The following is an 18,584-nucleotide window of genomic DNA, read 5'->3' as shown; positions in this document are numbered from 1 at the left end:
CCGGCAGCGGCTCTTAGCTCCGGAGAGCATCGTACCTTCGTCTTTAGCGTCTTTTGTGGTCTACATCCTAGCAGAAAGCTTTTCCACTCTGTCTGGCAAGGAAAACCTGCGGGAGCACAGAAAACATCTCCCATCGTCTTCTGGACGTTGCACGGAGGTCTGCCAAGTGTTTGGCATGAAGGAAAGAAAAGTTGTCCAAAACAGCTTCCAATCGAAGATTCATGTGATTGGAAACGTCAGGAAAGTGTAAGGTACTGTTTTCTATCAGTTGGCAAGCTGCGCACACAATCCCAGTGTTGTACAGCTTCCTTCTTCACCTTTCCGATGCTGCCGCTCTCTCCGGCTCCCGGAGCCGAAGAAGCGGCTTCTTCGCGCAAAGACGATTGTACCGCTCACAGTGCTCTCTTAGCGCCGCTTCTGCCGAAAGAAGCCCGGCAGCGGCTCTTAGCTCCGGAGAGCATCGTACCTTCGTCTTTAGCGTCTTTTGTGGTCTACATCCTAGCAGAAAGCTTTTCCACTCTGTCTGGCAAGGAAAACCTGCGGGAGCACAGAAAACATCTCCCATCGTCTTCTGGACGTTGCACGGAGGTCTGCCAAGTGTTTGGCATGAAGGAAAGAAAAGTTGTCCAAAACAGCTTCCAATCGAAGATTCATGTGATTGGAAACGTCAGGAAAGTGTAAGGTACTGTTTTCTATCAGTTGGCAAGCTGCGCACACAATCCCAGTGTTGTACAGCTTCCTTCTTCACCTTTCCGATGCTGCCGCTCTCTCCGGCTCCCGGAGCCGAAGAAGCGGCTTCTTCGCGCAAAGACGATTGTACCGCTCACAGTGCTCTCTTAGCGCCGCTTCTGCCGAAAGAAGCCCGGCAGCGGCTCTTAGCTCCGGAGAGCATCGTACCTTCGTCTTTAGCGTCTTTTGTGGTCTACATCCTAGCAGAAAGCTTTTCCACTCTGTCTGGCAAGGAAAACCTGCGGGAGCACAGAAAACATCTCCCATCGTCTTCTGGACGTTGCACGGAGGTCTGCCAAGTGTTTGGCATGAAGGAAAGAAAAGTTGTCCAAAACAGCTTCCAATCGAAGATTCGTGTTATTGGAAACGTCAGGAAAGTGTAAGGTACTGTTTTCTATCAGTTGGCAAGCTGCGCACACAATCCCAGTGTTGTACAGCTTCCTTCTTCACCTTTGCGATGCTGCCGCTCTCTCCGGCTCCCGGAGCCGAAGAAGCGGCTTCTTCGCGCAAAGACGATTGTACCGCTCACAGTGCTCTCTTAGCGCCGCTTCTGCCGAAAGAAGCCCGGCAGCGGCTCTTAGCTCCGGAGAGCATCGTACCTTCGTCTTTAGCGTCTTTTGTGGTCTACATCCTAGCAGAAAGCTTTTCCACTCTGTCTGGCAAGGAAAACCTGCGGGAGCACAGAAAACATCTCCCATCGTCTTCTGGACGTTGCACGGAGGTCTGCCAAGTGTTTGGCATGAAGGAAAGAAAAGTTGTCCAAAACAGCTTCCAATCGAAGATTCATGTGATTGGAAACGTCAGGAAAGTGTAAGGTACTGTTTTCTATCAGTTGGCAAGCTGCGCACACAATCCCAGTGTTGTACAGCTTCCTTCTTCACCTTTGCGATGCTGCCGCTCTCTCCGGCTCCCGGAGCCGAAGAAGCGGCTTCTTCGCGCAAAGACGATTGTACCGCTCACAGTGCTCTCTTAGCGCCGCTTCTGCCGAAAGAAGCCCGGCAGCGGCTCTTAGCTCCGGAGAGCATCGTGCCTTCGTCTTTAGCGTCTTTTGTGGTCTACATCCTAGCAGAAAGCTTTTCCACTCTGTCTGGCAAGGAAAACCTGCGCGAGCACAGAAAACATCTCCCATCGTCTTCTGGACGTTGCACGGAGGTCTGCCAAGTGTTTGGCATGAAGGAAAGAAAAGTTGTCCAAAACAGCTTCCAATCGAATATTCATGTGATTGGAAACGTCAGGAAAGTGGTAAGGTACTGTTTTCTATCAGTTGGCAAGCTGCGCACACAATCCCAGTGTTGTACAGCTTCCTTCTTCACCTTTCCGATGCTGCCGCTCTCTCCGGCTCCCGGAGCCGAAGAAGCGGCTTCTTCGCGCAAAGACGATTGTACCGCTCACAGTGCTCTCTTAGCGCCGCTTCTGCCGAAAGAAGCCCGGCAGCGGCTCTTAGCTCCGGAGAGCATCGTACCTTCGTCTTTAGCGTCTTTTGTGGTCTACATCCTAGCAGAAAGCTTTTCCACTCTGTCTGGCAAGGAAAACCTGCGGGAGCACAGAAAACATCTCCCATCGTCTTCTGGACGTTGCACGGAGGTCTGCCAAGTGTTTGGCATGAAGGAAAGAAAAGTTGTCCAAAACAGCTTCCAATCGAAAATTCATGTGATTGGAAACGTCAGGAAAGTGTAAGGTACTGTTTTCTATCAGTTGGCAAGCTGCGCACACAATCCCAGTGTTGTACAGCTTCCTTCTTCACCTTTGCGATGCTGCCGCTCTCTCCGGCTCCCGGAGCCGAAGAAGCGGCTTCTTCGCGCAAAGACGATTGTACCGCTCACAGTGCTCTCTTAGCGCCGCTTCTGCCGAAAGAAGCCCGGCAGCGGCTCTTAGCTCCGGAGAGCATCGTACCTTCGTCTTTAGCGTCTTTTGTGGTCTACATCCTAGCAGAAAGATTTTCCACTCTGTCTGGCAAGGAAAACCTGCGCGAGCACAGAAAACATCTCCCATCGAGTTCTGGACGTTGCACGGAGGTCTGCCAAGTGTTTGGCATGAAGGAAAGAAAAGTTGTCCAAAACAGCTTCCAATCGAAGATTCATGTGATTGGAAACGTCAGGAAAGTGGTAAGGTACTGTTTTCTATCAGTTGGCAAGCTGCGCACACAATCCCAGTGTTGTACAGCTTCCTTCTTCACCTTTCCGATGCTGCCGCTCTCTCCGGCTCCCGGAGCCGAAGAAGCGGCTTCTTCGCGCAAAGACGATTGTACCGCTCACAGTGCTCTCTTAGCGCCGCTTCTGCCGAAAGAAGCCCGGCAGCGGCTCTTAGCTCCGGAGAGCATCGTACCTTCGTCTTTAGCGTCTTTTGTGGTCTACATCCTAGCAGAAAGCTTTTCCACTCTGTCTGGCAAGGAAAACCTGCGGGAGCACAGAAAACATCTCCCATCGTCTTCTGGACGTTGCACGGAGGTCTGCCAAGTGTTTGGCATGAAGGAAAGAAAAGTTGTCCAAAACAGCTTCCAATCGAAGATTCATGTGATTGGAAACGTCAGGAAAGTGTAAGGTACTGTTTTCTATCAGTTGGCAAGCTGCGCACACAATCCCAGTGTTGTACAGCTTCCTTCTTCACCTTTCCGATGCTGCCGCTCTCTCCGGCTCCCGGAGCCGAAGAAGCGGCTTCTTCGCGCAAAGACGATTGTACCGCTCACAGTGCTCTCTTAGCGCCGCTTCTGCCGAAAGAAGCCCGGCAGCGGCTCTTAGCTCCGGAGAGCATCGTACCTTCGTCTTTAGCGTCTTTTGTGGTCTACATCCTAGCAGAAAGCTTTTCCACTCTGTCTGGCAAGGAAAACCTGCGGGAGCACAGAAAACATCTCCCATCGTCTTCTGGACGTTGCACGGAGGTCTGCCAAGTGTTTGGCATGAAGGAAAGAAAAGTTGTCCAAAACAGCTTCCAATCGAATATTCATGTGATTGGAAACGTCAGGAAAGTGTAAGGTACTGTTTTCTATCAGTTGGCAAGCTGCGCACACAATCCCAGTGTTGTACAGCTTCCTTCTTCACCTTTCCGATGCTGCCGCTCTCTCCGGCTCCCGGAGCCGAAGAAGCGGCTTCTTCGCGCAAAGACGATTGTACCGCTCACAGTGCTCTCTTAGCGCCGCTTCTGCCGAAAGAAGCCCGGCAGCGGCTCTTAGCTCCGGAGAGCATCGTACCTTCGTCTTTAGCGTCTTTTGTGTTCTACATCCTAGCAGAAAGCTTTTCCACTCTGTCTGGCAAGGAAAACCTGCGCGAGCACAGAAAACATCTCCCATCGTCTTCTGGACGTTGCACGGAGGTCTGCCAAGTGTTTGGCATGAAGGAAAGAAAAGTTGTCCAAAACAGCTTCCAATCGAAGATTCATGTGATTGGAAACGTCAGGAAAGTGTAAGGTACTGTTTTCTATCAGTTGGCAAGCTGCGCACACAATCCCAGTGTTGTACAGCTTCCTTCTTCACCTTTGCGATGCTGCCGCTCTCTCCGGCTCCCGGAGCCGAAGAAGCGGCTTCTTCGCGCAAAGACGATTGTACCGCTCACAGTGCTCTCTTAGCGCCGCTTCTGCCGAAAGAAGCCCGGCAGCGGCTCTTAGCTCCGGAGAGCATCGTACCTTCGTCTTTAGCGTCTTTTGTGGTCTACATCCTAGCAGAAAGCTTTTCCACTCTGTCTGGCAAGGAAAACCTGCGCGAGCACAGAAAACATCTCCCATCGTCTTCTGGACGTTGCACGGAGGTCTGCCAAGTGTTTGGCATGAAGGAAAGAAAAGTTGTCCAAAACAGCTTCCAATCGAAGATTCGTGTGATTGGAAACGTCAGGAAAGTGTAAGGTACTGTTTTCTATCAGTTGGCAAGCTGCGCACACAATCCCAGTGTTGTACAGCTTCCTTCTTCACCTTTCCGATGCTGCCGCTCTCTCCGGCTCCCGGAGCCGAAGAAGCGGCTTCTTCGCGCAAAGACGATTGTACCGCTCACAGTGCTCTCTTAGCGCCGCTTCTGCCGAAAGAAGCCCGGCAGCGGCTCTTAGCTCCGGAGAGCATCGTACCTTCGTCTTTAGCGTCTTTTGTGGTCTACATCCTAGCAGAAAGCTTTTCCACTCTGTCTGGCAAGGAAAACCTGCGGGAGCACAGAAAACATCTCCCATCGTCTTCTGGACGTTGCACGGAGGTCTGCCAAGTGTTTGGCATGAAGGAAAGAAAAGTTGTCCAAAACAGCTTCCAATCGAAGATTCATGTGATTGGAAACGTCAGGAAAGTGTAAGGTACTGTTTTCTATCAGTTGGCAAGCTGCGCACACAATCCCAGTGTTGTACAGCTTCCTTCTTCACCTTTCCGATGCTGCCGCTCTCTCCGGCTCCCGGAGCCGAAGAAGCGGCTTCTTCGCGCAAAGACGATTGTACCGCTCACAGTGCTCTCTTAGCGCCGCTTCTGCCGAAAGAAGCCCGGCAGCGGCTCTTAGCTCCGGAGAGCATCGTACCTTCGTCTTTAGCGTCTTTTGTGGTCTACATCCTAGCAGAAAGCTTTTCCACTCTGTCTGGCAAGGAAAACCTGCGGGAGCACAGAAAACATCTCCCATCGTCTTCTGGACGTTGCACGGAGGTCTGCCACGTGTTTGGCATGAAGGAAAGAAAAGTTGTCCAAAACAGCTTCCAATCGAAGATTCATGTGATTGGAAACGTCAGGAAAGTGTAAGGTACTGTTTTCTATCAGTTGGCAAGCTGCGCACACAATCCCAGTGTTGTACAGCTTCCTTCTTCACCTTTGCGATGCTGCCGCTCTCTCCGGCTCCCGGAGCCGAAGAAGCGGCTTCTTCGCGCAAAGACGATTGTACCGCTCACAGTGCTCTCTTAGCGCCGCTTCTGCCGAAAGAAGCCCGGCAGCGGCTCTTAGCTCCGGAGAGCATCGTACCTTCGTCTTTAGCGTCTTTTGTGGTCTACATCCTAGCAGAAAGATTTTCCACTCTGTCTGGCAAGGAAAACCTGCGGGAGCACAGAAAACATCTCCCATCGAGTTCTGGACGTTGCACGGAGGTCTGCCAAGTGTTTGGCATGAAGGAAAGAAAAGTTGTCCAAAACAGCTTCCAATCGAATATTCATGTGATTGGAAACGTCAGGAAAGTGTAAGGTACTGTTTTCTATCAGTTGGCAAGCTGCGCACACAATCCCAGTGTTGTACAGCTTCCTTCTTCACCTTTCCGATGCTGCCGCTCTCTCCGGCTCCCGGAGCCGAAGAAGCGGCTTCTTCGCGCAAAGACGATTGTACCGCTCACAGTGCTCTCTTAGCGCCGCTTCTGCCGAAAGAAGCCCGGCAGCGGCTCTTAGCTCCGGAGAGCATCGTGCCTTCGTCTTTAGCGTCTTTTGTGGTCTACATCCTAGCAGAAAGCTTTTCCACTCTGTCTGGCAAGGAAAACCTGCGGGAGCACAGAAAACATCTCCCATCGTCTTCTGGACGTTGCACGGAGGTCTGCCAAGTGTTTGGCATGAAGGAAAGAAAAGTTGTCCAAAACAGCTTCCAATCGAATATTCATGTGATTGGAAACGTCAGGAAAGTGGTAAGGTACTGTTTTCTATCAGTTGGCAAGCTGCGCACACAATCCCAGTGTTGTACAGCTTCCTTCTTCACCTTTGCGATGCTGCCGCTCTCTCCGGCTCCCGGAGCCGAAGAAGCGGCTTCTTCGCGCAAAGACGATTGTACCGCTCACAGTGCTCTCTTAGCGCCGCTTCTGCCGAAAGAAGCCCGGCAGCGGCTCTTAGCTCCGGAGAGCATCGTACCTTCGTCTTTAGCGTCTTTTGTGGTCTACATCCTAGCAGAAAGCTTTTCCACTCTGTCTGGCAAGGAAAACCTGCGGGAGCACAGAAAACATCTCCCATCGTCTTCTGGACGTTGCACGGAGGTCTGCCAAGTGTTTGGCATGAAGGAAAGAAAAGTTGTCCAAAACAGCTTCCAATCGAATATTCATGTGATTGGAAACGTCAGGAAAGTGTAAGGTACTGTTTTCTATCAGTTGGCAAGCTGCGCATACAATCCCAGTGTTGTACAGCTTCCTTCTTCACCTTTGCGATGCTGCCGCTCTCTCCGGCTCCCGGAGCCGAAGAAGCGGCTTCTTCGCGCAAAGACGATTGTACCGCTCACAGTGCTCTCTTAGCGCCGCTTCTGCCGAAAGAAGCCCGGCAGCGGCTCTTAGCTCCGGAGAGCATCGTACCTTCGTCTTTAGCGTCTTTTGTGTTCTACATCCTAGCAGAAAGCTTTTCCACTCTGTCTGGCAAGGAAAACCTGCGCGAGCACAGAAAACATCTCCCATCGTCTTCTGGACGTTGCACGGAGGTCTGCCAAGTGTTTGGCATGAAGGAAAGAAAAGTTGTCCAAAACAGCTTCCAATCGAAGATTCATGTGATTGGAAACGTCAGGAAAGTGTAAGGTACTGTTTTCTATCAGTTGGCAAGCTGCGCACACAATCCCAGTGCAATACAGCTTCCTTCTTCAGTTTTCCGATGCTGCCGCTCTCTCCGGCTCCCGGAGCCGAAGAAGCGGCTTCTTCGCGCAAAGACGATTGTACCGCTCACAGTGCTCTCTTAGCGCCGCTTCTGCCGAAAGAAGCCCGGCAGCGGCTCTTAGCTCCGGAGAGCATCGTGCCTTCGTCTTTAGCGTCTTTTGTGGTCTACATCCTAGCAGAAAGCTTTTCCACTCTGTCTGGCAAGGAAAACCTGCGGGAGCACAGAAAACATCTCCCATCGTCTTCTGGACGTTGCACGGAGGTCTGCCAAGTGTTTGGCATGAAGGAAAGAAAAGTTGTCCAAAACAGCTTCCAATCGAAGATTCATGTGATTGGAAACATCAGGAAAGTGTAAGGTACTGTTTTCTATCAGTTGGCAAGCTGCGCACACAATCCCAGTGTTGTACAGCTTCCTTCTTCACCTTTCCGATGCTGCCGCTCTCTCCGGCTCCCGGAGCCGAAGAAGCGGCTTCTTCGCGCAAAGACGATTGTACCGCTCACAGTGCTCTCTTAGCGCCGCTTCTGCCGAAAGAAGCCCGGCAGCGGCTCTTAGCTCCGGAGAGCATCGTACCTTCGTCTTTAGCGTCTTTTGTGGTCTACATCCTAGCAGAAAGCTTTTCCACTCTGTCTGGCAAGGAAAACCTGCGGGAGCACAGAAAACATCTCCCATCGTCTTCTGGACGTTGCACGGAGGTCTGCCAAGTGTTTGGCATGAAGGAAAGAAAAGTTGTCCAAAACAGCTTCCAATCGAAGATTCAAGTGATTGGAAACGTCAGGAAAGTGTAAGGTACTGTTTTCTATCAGTTGGCAAGCTGCGCACACAATCCCAGTGTTGTACAGCTTCCTTCTTCACCTTTGCGATGCTGCCGCTCTCTCCGGCTCCCGGAGCCGAAGAAGCGGCTTCTTCGCGCAAAGACGATTGTACCGCTCACAGTGCTCTCTTAGCGCCGCTTCTGCCGAAAGAAGCCCGGCAGCGGCTCTTAGCTCCGGAGAGCATCGTACCTTGGTCTTTAGCGTCTTTTGTGGTCTACATCCTAGCAGAAAGCTTTTCCACTCTGTCTGGCAAGGAAAACCTGCGGGAGCACAGAAAACATCTCCCATCGTCTTCTGGACGTTGCACGGAGGTCTGCCAAGTGTTTGGCATGAAGGAAAGAAAAGTTGTCCAAAACAGCTTCCAATCGAAGATTCATGTGATTGGAAACGTCAGGAAAGTGTAAGGTACTGTTTTCTATCAGTTGGCAAGCTGCGCACACAATCCCAGTGTTGTACAGCTTCCTTCTTCACCTTTCCGATGCTGCCGCTCTCTCCGGCTCCCGGAGCCGAAGAAGCGGCTTCTTCGCGCAAAGACGATTGTACCGCTCACAGTGCTCTCTTAGCGCCGCTTCTGCCGAAAGAAGCCCGGCAGCGGCTCTTAGCTCCGGAGAGCATCGTGCCTTCGTCTTTAGCGTCTTTTGTGGTCTACATCCTAGCAGAAAGCTTTTCCACTCTGTCTGGCAAGGAAAACCTGCGCGAGCACAGAAAACATCTCCCATCGTCTTCTGGACGTTGCACGGAGGTCTGCCAAGTGTTTGGCATGAAGGAAAGAAAAGTTGTCCAAAAGAGCTTCCAATCGAATATTCATGTGATTGGAAACGTCAGGAAAGTGGTAAGGTACTGTTTTCTATCAGTTGGCAAGCTGCGCACACAATCCCAGTGTTGTACAGCTTCCTTCTTCACCTTTCCGATGCTGCCGCTCTCTCCGGCTCCCGGAGCCGAAGAAGCGGCTTCTTCGCGCAAAGACGATTGTACCGCTCACAGTGCTCTCTTAGCGCCGCTTCTGCCGAAAGAAGCCCGGCAGCGGCTCTTAGCTCCGGAGAGCATCGTACCTTCGTCTTTAGCGTCTTTTGTGGTCTACATCCTAGCAGAAAGCTTTTCCACTCTGTCTGGCAAGGAAAACCTGCGGGAGCACAGAAAACATCTCCCATCGTCTTCTGGACGTTGCACGGAGGTCTGCCACGTGTTTGGCATGAAGGAAAGAAAAGTTGTCCAAAACAGCTTCCAATCGAAGATTCATGTGATTGGAAACGTCAGGAAAGTGTAAGGTACTGTTTTCTATCAGTTGGCAAGCTGCGCACACAATCCCAGTGTTGTACAGCTTCCTTCTTCACCTTTGCGATGCTGCCGCTCTCTCCGGCTCCCGGAGCCGAAGAAGCGGCTTCTTCGCGCAAAGACGATTGTACCGCTCACAGTGCTCTCTTAGCGCCGCTTCTGCCGAAAGAAGCCCGGCAGCGGCTCTTAGCTCCGGAGAGCATCGTACCTTCGTCTTTAGCGTCTTTTGTGGTCTACATCCTAGCAGAAAGATTTTCCACTCTGTCTGGCAAGGAAAACCTGCGGGAGCACAGAAAACATCTCCCATCGAGTTCTGGACGTTGCACGGAGGTCTGCCAAGTGTTTGGCATGAAGGAAAGAAAAGTTGTCCAAAACAGCTTCCAATCGAATATTCATGTGATTGGAAACGTCAGGAAAGTGTAAGGTACTGTTTTCTATCAGTTGGCAAGCTGCGCACACAATCCCAGTGTTGTACAGCTTCCTTCTTCACCTTTCCGATGCTGCCGCTCTCTCCGGCTCCCGGAGCCGAAGAAGCGGCTTCTTCGCGCAAAGACGATTGTACCGCTCACAGTGCTCTCTTAGCGCCGCTTCTGCCGAAAGAAGCCCGGCAGCGGCTCTTAGCTCCGGAGAGCATCGTGCCTTCGTCTTTAGCGTCTTTTGTGGTCTACATCCTAGCAGAAAGCTTTTCCACTCTGTCTGGCAAGGAAAACCTGCGGGAGCACAGAAAACATCTCCCATCGTCTTCTGGACGTTGCACGGAGGTCTGCCAAGTGTTTGGCATGAAGGAAAGAAAAGTTGTCCAAAAGAGCTTCCAATCGAATATTCATGTGATTGGAAACGTCAGGAAAGTGGTAAGGTACTGTTTTCTATCAGTTGGCAAGCTGCGCACACAATCCCAGTGTTGTACAGCTTCCTTCTTCACCTTTCCGATGCTGCCGCTCTCTCCGGCTCCCAGAGCCGAAGAAGCGGCTTCTTCGCGCAAAGACGATTGTACCGCTCACAGTGCTCTCTTAGCGCCGCTTCTGCCGAAAGAAGCCCGGCAGCGGCTCTTAGCTCCGGAGAGCATCGTACCTTCGTCTTTAGCGTCTTTTGTGGTCTACATCCTAGCAGAAAGCTTTTCCACTCTGTCTGGCAAGGAAAACCTGCGGGAGCACAGAAAACATCTCCCATCGTCTTCTGGACGTTGCACGGAGGTCTGCCAAGTGTTTGGCATGAAGGAAAGAAAAGTTGTCCAAAACAGCTTCCAATCGAATATTCATGTGATTGGAAAGGTCAGGAAAGTGTAAGGTACTGTTTTCTATCAGTTGGCAAGCTGCGCACACAATCCCAGTGTTGTACAGCTTCCTTCTTCACCTTTGCGATGCTGCCGCTCTCTCCGGCTCCCGGAGCCGAAGAAGCGGCTTCTTCGCGCAAAGACGATTGTACCGCTCACAGTGCTCTCTTAGCGCCGCTTCTGCCGAAAGAAGCCCGGCAGCGGCTCTTAGCTCCGGAGAGCATCGTCCCTTCGTCTTTAGCGTCTTTTGTGGTCTACATCCTAGCAGAAAGCTTTTCCACTCTGTCTGGCAAGGAAAACCTGCGCGAGCACAGAAAACATCTCCCATCGTCTTCTGGACGTTGCACGGAGGTCTGCCAAGTGTTTGGCATGAAGGAAAGAAAAGTTGTCCAAAACAGCTTCCAATCGAAGATTCATGTGATTGGAAACGTCAGGAAAGTGTAAGGTACTGTTTTCTATCAGTTGGCAAGCTGCGCACACAATCCCAGTGTTGTACAGCTTCCTTCTTCAGTTTTCCGTTGCTGCCGCTCTCTCCGGCTCCCGGAGCCGAAGAAGCCGCTTCTTCGCGCAAAGACGATTGTACCGCTCACAGTGCTCTCTTAGCGCCGCCTCTGCCGAAAGAAGCCCGGCAGCGGCTCTTAGCTCCGGAGAGCATCGTACCTTCGTCTTTAGCGTCTTTTGTGGTCTACATCCTAGCAGAAAGCTTTTCCACTCTGTCTGGCAAGGAAAACCTGCGGGAGCACAGAAAACATCTCCCATCGTCTTCTGGACGTTGCACGGAGGTCTGCCAAGTGTTTGGCATGAAGGAAAGAAAAGTTGTCCAAAACAGCTTCCAATCGAATATTCATGTGATTGGAAACGTCAGGAAAGTGTAAGGTACTGTTTTCTATCAGTTGGCAAGCTGCGCACACAATCCCAGTGTTGTACAGCTTCCTTCTTCAGTTTTCCGATGCTGCCGCTCTCTCCGGCTCCCGGAGCCGAAGAAGCGGCTTCTTCGCGCAAAGACGATTGTACCGCTCACAGTGCTCTCTTAGCGCCGCTTCTGCCGAAAGAAGCCCGGCAGCGGCTCTTAGCTCCGGAGAGCATCGTGCCTTCGTCTTTAGCGTCTTTTGTGGTCTACATCCTAGCAGAAAGCTTTTCCACTCTGTCTGGCAAGGAAAACCTGCGGGAGCACAGAAAACATCTCCCATCGTCTTCTGGACGTTGCACGGAGGTCTGCCAAGTGTTTGGCATGAAGGAAAGAAAAGTTGTCCAAAACAGCTTCCAATCGAAGATTCATGTGATTGGAAACATCAGGAAAGTGTAAGGTACTGTTTTCTATCAGTTGGCAAGCTGCGCACACAATCCCAGTGTTGTACAGCTTCCTTCTTCACCTTTGCGATGCTGCCGCTCTCTCCGGCTCCCGGAGCCGAAGAAGCCGCTTCTTCGCGCAAAGACGATTGTACCGCTCACAGTGCTCTCTTAGCGCCGCTTCTGCCGAAAGAAGCCCGGCAGCGGCTCTTAGCTCCGGAGAGCATCGTACCTTCGTCTTTAGCGTCTTTTGTGGTCTACATCCTAGCAGAAAGCTTTTCCACTCTGTCTGGCAAGGAAAACCTGCGCGAGCACAGAAAACATCTCCCATCGTCTTCTGGACGTTGCACGGAGGTCTGCCAAGTGTTTGGCATGAAGGAAAGAAAAGTTGTCCAAAACAGCTTCCAATCGAAGATTCATGTGATTGGAAACGTCAGGAATGTGTAAGGTACTGTTTTCTATCAGTTGGCAAGCTGCGCACACAATCCCAGTGTTGTACAGCTTCCTTCTTCACCTTTCCGATGCTGCCGCTCTCTCCGGCTCCCGGAGCCGAAGAAGCGGCTTCTTCGCGCAAAGACGATTGTACCGCTCACAGTGCTCTCTTAGCGCCGCTTCTGCCGAAAGAAGCCCGGCAGCGGCTCTTAGCTCCGGAGAGCATCGTACCTTCGTCTTTAGCGTCTTTTGTGGTCTACATCCTAGCAGAAAGCTTTTCCACTCTGTCTGGCAAGGAAAACCTGCGGGAGCACAGAAAACATCTCCCATCGTCTTCTGGACGTTGCACGGAGGTCTGCCAAGTGTTTGGCATGAAGGAAAGAAAAGTTGTCCAAAACAGCTTCCAATCGAAGATTCATGTGATTGGAAACGTCAGGAAAGTGTAAGGTACTGTTTTCTATCAGTTGGCAAGCTGCGCACACAATCCCAGTGTTGTACAGCTTCCTTCTTCACCTTTCCGATGCTGCCGCTCTCTCCGGCTCCCGGAGCCGAAGAAGCGGCTTCTTCGCGCAAAGACGATTGTACCGCTCACAGTGCTCTCTTAGCGCCGCTTCTGCCGAAAGAAGCCCGGCAGCGGCTCTTAGCTCCGGAGAGCATCGTACCTTCGTCTTTAGCGTCTTTTGTGGTCTACATCCTAGCAGAAAGCTTTTCCACTCTGTCTGGCAAGGAAAACCTGTGGGAGCACAGAAAACATCTCCCATCGTCTTCTGGACGTTGCACGGAGGTCTGCCAAGTGTTTGGCATGAAGGAAAGAAAAGTTGTCCAAAACAGCTTCCAATCGAATATTCATGTGATTGGAAACGTCAGGAAAGTGTAAGGTACTGTTTTCTATCAGTTGGCAAGCTGCGCACACAATCCCAGTGTTGTACAGCTTCCTTCTTCACCTTTGCGATGCTGCCGCTCTCTCCGGCTCCCGGAGCCGAAGAAGCGGCTTCTTCGCGCAAAGACGATTGTACCGCTCACAGTGCTCTCTTAGCGCCGCTTCTGCCGAAAGAAGCCCGGCAGCGGCTCTTAGCTCCGGAGAGCATCGTACCTTCGTCTTTAGCGTCTTTTGTGGTCTACGTCCTAGCAGAAAGCTTTTCCACTCTGTCTGGCAAGGAAAACCTGCGGGAGCACAGAAAACATCTCCCATCGTCTTCTGGACGTTGCACGGAGGTCTGCCAAGTGTTTGGCATGAAGGAAAGAAAAGTTGTCCAAAACAGCTTCCAATCGAAGATTCATGTGATTGGAAACGTCAGGAAAGTGTAAGGTACTGTTTTCTATCAGTTGGCAAGCTGCGCACACAATCCCAGTGTTGTACAGCTTCCTTCTTCACCTTTGCGATGCTGCCGCTCTCTCCGGCTCCCGGAGCCGAAGAAGCGGCTTCTTCGCGCAAAGATGATTGTAAGGCTCACAGTGCTCTCTTAGCGCCGCTTCTGCCGAAAGAAGCCCGGCAGCGGCTCTTAGCTCCGGAGAGCATCGTGCCTTCGTCTTTAGCGTCTTTTGTGGTCTACATCCTAGCAGAAAGATTTTCCACTCTGTCTGGCAAGGAAAACCTGCGGGAGCACAGAAAACATCTCCCATCGTCTTCTGGACGTTGCACGAAGGTCTGCCAAGTGTTTGGCATGAAGGAAAGAAAAGTTGTCCAAAACAGCTTCCAATCGAATATTCATGTGATTGGAAACGTCTGGAAAGTGGTAAGGTACTGTTTTCTATCAGTTGGCAAGCTGCGCACACAATCCCAGTGTTGTACAGCTTCCTTCTTCACCTTTGCGATGCTGCCGCTCTCTCCGGCTCCCGGAGCCGAAGAAGCGGCTTCTTCGCGCAAAGACGATTGTACCGCTCACAGTGCTCTCTTAGCGCCGCTTCTGCCGAAAGAAGCCCGGCAGCGGCTCTTAGCTCCGGAGAGCATCGTACCTTCGTCTTTAGCGTCTTTTGTGGTCTACATCCTAGCAGAAAGCTTTTCCACTCTGTCTGGCAAGGAAAACCTGCGGGAGCACAGAAAACATCTCCCATCGTCTTCTGGACGTTGCACGGAGGTCTGCCAAGTGTTTGGCATGAATGAAAGAAAAGTTGTCCAAAACAGCTTCCAATCGAAGATTCATGTGATTGGAAACGTCAGGAAAGTGTAAGGTACTGTTTTCTATCAGTTGGCAAGCTGCGCACACAATCCCAGTGTTGTACAGCTTCCTTCTTCACCTTTCCGATGCTGCCGCTCTCTCCGGCTCCCGGAGCCGAAGAAGCGGCTTCTTCGCGCAAAGACGATTGTACCGCTCACAGTGCTCTCTTAGCGCCGCTTCTGCCGAAAGAAGCCCGGCAGCGGCTCTTAGCTCCGGAGAGCATCGTACCTTCGTCTTTAGCGTCTTTTGTGGTCTACATCCTAGCAGAAAGCTTTTCCACTCTGTCTGGCAAGGAAAACCTGCGGGAGCACAGAAAACATCTCCCATCGTCTTCTGGACGTTGCACGGAGGTCTGCCAAGTGTTTGGCATGAAGGAAAGAAAAGTTGTCCAAAACCGCTTCCAATCGAAGATTCATGTGATTGGAAACGTCAGGAAAGTGTAAGGTACTGTTTTCTATCAGTTGGCAAGCTGCGCACACAATCCCAGTGTTGTACAGCTTCCTTCTTCACCTTTCCGATGCTGCCGCTCTCTCCGGCTCCCGGAGCCGAAGAAGCGGCTTCTTCGCGCAAAGACGATTGTACCGCTCACAGTGCTCTCTTAGCGCCGCTTCTGCCGAAAGAAGCCCGGCAGCGGCTCTTAGCTCCGGAGAGCATCGTACCTTCGTCTTTAGCGTCTTTTGTGGTCTACATCCTAGCAGAAAGCTTTTCCACTCTGTCTGGCAAGGAAAACCTGCGGGAGCACAGAAAACATCTCCCATCGTCTTCTGGACGTTGCACGGAGGTCTGCCAAGTGTTTGGCATGAAGGAAAGAAAAGTTGTCCAAAACAGCTTCCAATCGAAGATTCATGTGATTGGAAACGTCAGGAAAGTGTAAGGTACTGTTTTCTATCAGTTGGCATGCTGCGCACACAATCCCAGTCTTGTACACCTTCCTTCTTCACCTTTCCGATGCTGCCGCTCTCTCCGGCTCCCGGAGCCGAAGAAGCGGCTTCTTCGCGCAAAGACGATTGTACCGCTCACAGTGCTCTCTTAGCGCCGCTTCTGCCGAAAGAAGCCCGGCAGCGGCTCTTAGCTCCGGAGAGCATCGTCCCTTCGTCTTTAGCGTCTTTTGTGGTCTACATCCTAGCAGAAAGCTTTTCCACTCTGTCTGGCAAGGAAAACCTGCGGGAGCACAGAAAACATCTCCCATCGTCTTCTGGACGTTGCACGGAGGTCTGCCAAGTGTTTGGCATGAAGGAAAGAAAAGTTGTCCAAAACAGCTTCCAATCGAAGATTCGTGTGATTGGAAACGTCAGGAAAGTGTAAGGTACTGTTTTCTATCAGTTGGCAAGCTGCGCACACAATCCCAGTGTTGTACAGCTTCCTTCTTCACCTTTGCGATGCTGCCGCTCTCTCCGGCTCCCGGAGCCGAAGAAGCGGCTTCTTCGCGCAAAGACGATTGTACCGCTCACAGTGCTCTCTTAGCGCCGCTTCTGCCGAAAGAAGCCCGGCAGCGGCTCTTAGCTCCGGAGAGCATCGTACCTTCGTCTTTAGCGTCTTTTGTGGTCTACATCCTAGCAGAAAGCTTTTCCACTCTGTCTGGCAAGGAAAACCTGCGCGAGCACAGAAAACATCTCCCATCGTCTTCTGGACGTTGCACGGAGGTCTGCCAAGTGTTTGGCATGAAGGAAAGTAAAGTTGTCCAAAACAGCTTCCAATCGAAGATTCGTGTGATTGGAAACGTCAGGAAAGTGGTAAGGTACTGTTTTCTATCAGTTGGCAAGCTGCGCACACAATCCCAGTGTTGTACAGCTTCCTTCTTCACCTTTCCGATGCTGCCGCTCTCTCCGGCTCCCGGAGCCGAAGAAGCGGCTTCTTCGCGCAAAGACGATTGTACCGCTCACAGTGCTCTCTTAGCGCCGCTTCTGCCGAAAGAAGCCCGGCAGCGGCTCTTAGCTCCGGAGAGCATCGTACCTTCGTCTTTAGCGTCTTTTGTGGTCTACATCCTAGCAGAAAGATTTTCCACTCTGTCTGGCAAGGAAAACCTGCGGGAGCACAGAAAACATCTCCCATCGTCTTCTGGACGTTGCACGGAGGTCTGCCAAGTGTTTGGCATGAAGGAAAGAAAAGTTGTCCAAAACAGCTTCCAATCGAAGATTCATGTGATTGGAAACGTCAGGAAAGTGTAAGGTACTGTTTTCTATCAGTTGGCAAGCTGCGCACACAATCCCAGTGTTGTACAGCTTCCTTCTTCACCTTTGCGATGCTGCCGCTCTCTCCGGCTCCCGGAGCCGAAGAAGCGGCTTCTTCGCGCAAAGACGATTGTACCGCTCACAGTGCTCTCTTAGCGCCGCTTCTGCCGAAAGAAGCCCGGCAGCGGCTCTTAGCTCCGGAGAGCATCGTGCCTTCGTCTTTAGCGTCTTTTGTGGTCTACATCCTAGCAGAAAGCTTTTCCACTCTGTCTGGCAAGGAAAACCTGCGGGAGCACAGAAAACATCTCCCATCGTCTTCTGGACGTTGCACGGAGGTCTGCCAAGTGTTTGGCATGAAGGAAAGAAAAGTTGTCCAAAAGAGCTTCCAATCGAATATTCATGTGATTGGAAACGTCAGGAAAGTGGTAAGGTACTGTTTTCTATCAGTTGGCAAGCTGCGCACACAATCCCAGTGTTGTACAGCTTCCTTCTTCACCTTTGCGATGCTGCCGCTCTCTCCGGCTCCCGGAGCCGAAGAAGCCGCTTCTTCGCGCAAAGACGATTGTACCGCTCACAGTGCTCTCTTAGCGCCGCTTCTGCCGAAAGAAGCCCGGCAGCGGCTCTTAGCTCCGGAGAGCATCGTACATTCGTCTTTAGCGTCTTTTGTGGTCTACATCCTAGCAGAAAGCTTTTCCACTCTGTCTGGCAAGGAAAACCTGCGGGAGCACAGAAAACATCTCCCATCGTCTTCTGGACGTTGCACGGAGGTCTGCCAAGTGTTTGGCATGAAGGAAAGAAAAGTTGTCCAAAACAGCTTCCAATCGAATATTCATGTGATTGGAAACGTCAGGAAAGTGTAAGGTACTGTTTTCTATCAGTTGGCAAGCTGCGCACACAATCTCAGTGTTTTACACCTTCCTTCTTCACCTTTGCGATGCTGCCGCTCTCTCCGGCTCCCGGAGCCAAAGAAGCGGCTTCTTCGCGCAAAGACGATTGTACCGCTCACAGTGCTCTCTTAGCGCCGCTTCTGCCGAAAGAAGCCCGGCAGCGGCTCTTAGCTCTGGAGAGCATCGTACCTTCGTCTTTAGCGTCTTTTGTGGTCTACATCCTAGCAGAAAGCTTTTCCACTCTGTCTGGCAAGGAAAACCTGCAGGAGCACAGAAAACATCTCCCATCGTCTTCTGGACGTTGCACGGAGGTCTGCCAAGTGTTTGGCATGAAGGAAAGAAAAGTTGTCCAAAACAGCTTCCAATCGAAGATTCATGTGATTGGAAACGTCAGGAAAGTGTAAGGTACTGTTTTCTATCAGTTGGCAAGCTGCGCACACAATCCCAGTGTTGTACAGCTTCCTTCTTCACCTTTCCGATGCTGCCGCTCTCTCCGGCTCCCGGAGCCGAAGAAGCGGCTTCTTCGCGCAAAGACGATTGTACCGCTCACAGTGCTCTCTTAGCGCCGCTTCTGCCGAAAGAAGCCCGGCAGCGGCTCTTAGCTCCGGAGAGCATCGTACCTGCGTCTTTAGCGTCTTTTGTGGTCTACATCCTAGCGATAAGCTTTTCCACTCTGTCTGGCAAGGAAAACCTCCAGGAGCACAGAAAACATCTCCCATCGTCTTCTGGACGTTGCACGGAGGTCTGCCAAGTGTTTGGCATGAAGGAAAGAAAAGTTGTCCAAAACAGCTTCCAATCGAAGATTCATGTGATTGGAAACGTCAGGAAAGTGTAAGGTACTGTTTTCTATCAGTTGGCAAGCTGCGCACACAATCCCAGTGTTGTACAGCTTCCTTCTTCACCTTTGCGATGCTGCCGCTCTCTCCGGCTCCCGGAGCCGAAGAAGCGGCTTCTTCGCGCAAAGACGATTGTACCGCTCACAGTGCTCTCTTAGCGCCGCTTCTGCCGAAAGAAGCCCGGCAGCGGCTCTTAGCTCCGGAGAGCATCGTACCTTCGTCT

This window comes from Ammospiza nelsoni, unplaced genomic scaffold (assembly GCF_027579445.1).
Source record: "Ammospiza nelsoni isolate bAmmNel1 unplaced genomic scaffold, bAmmNel1.pri scaffold_79, whole genome shotgun sequence".
Taxonomy (NCBI): Eukaryota; Metazoa; Chordata; class Aves; order Passeriformes; family Passerellidae; genus Ammospiza; species Ammospiza nelsoni.
The sequence above is the reverse complement of the archived record's forward strand: the minus strand, read 5'-3'. Positions refer to the sequence as shown.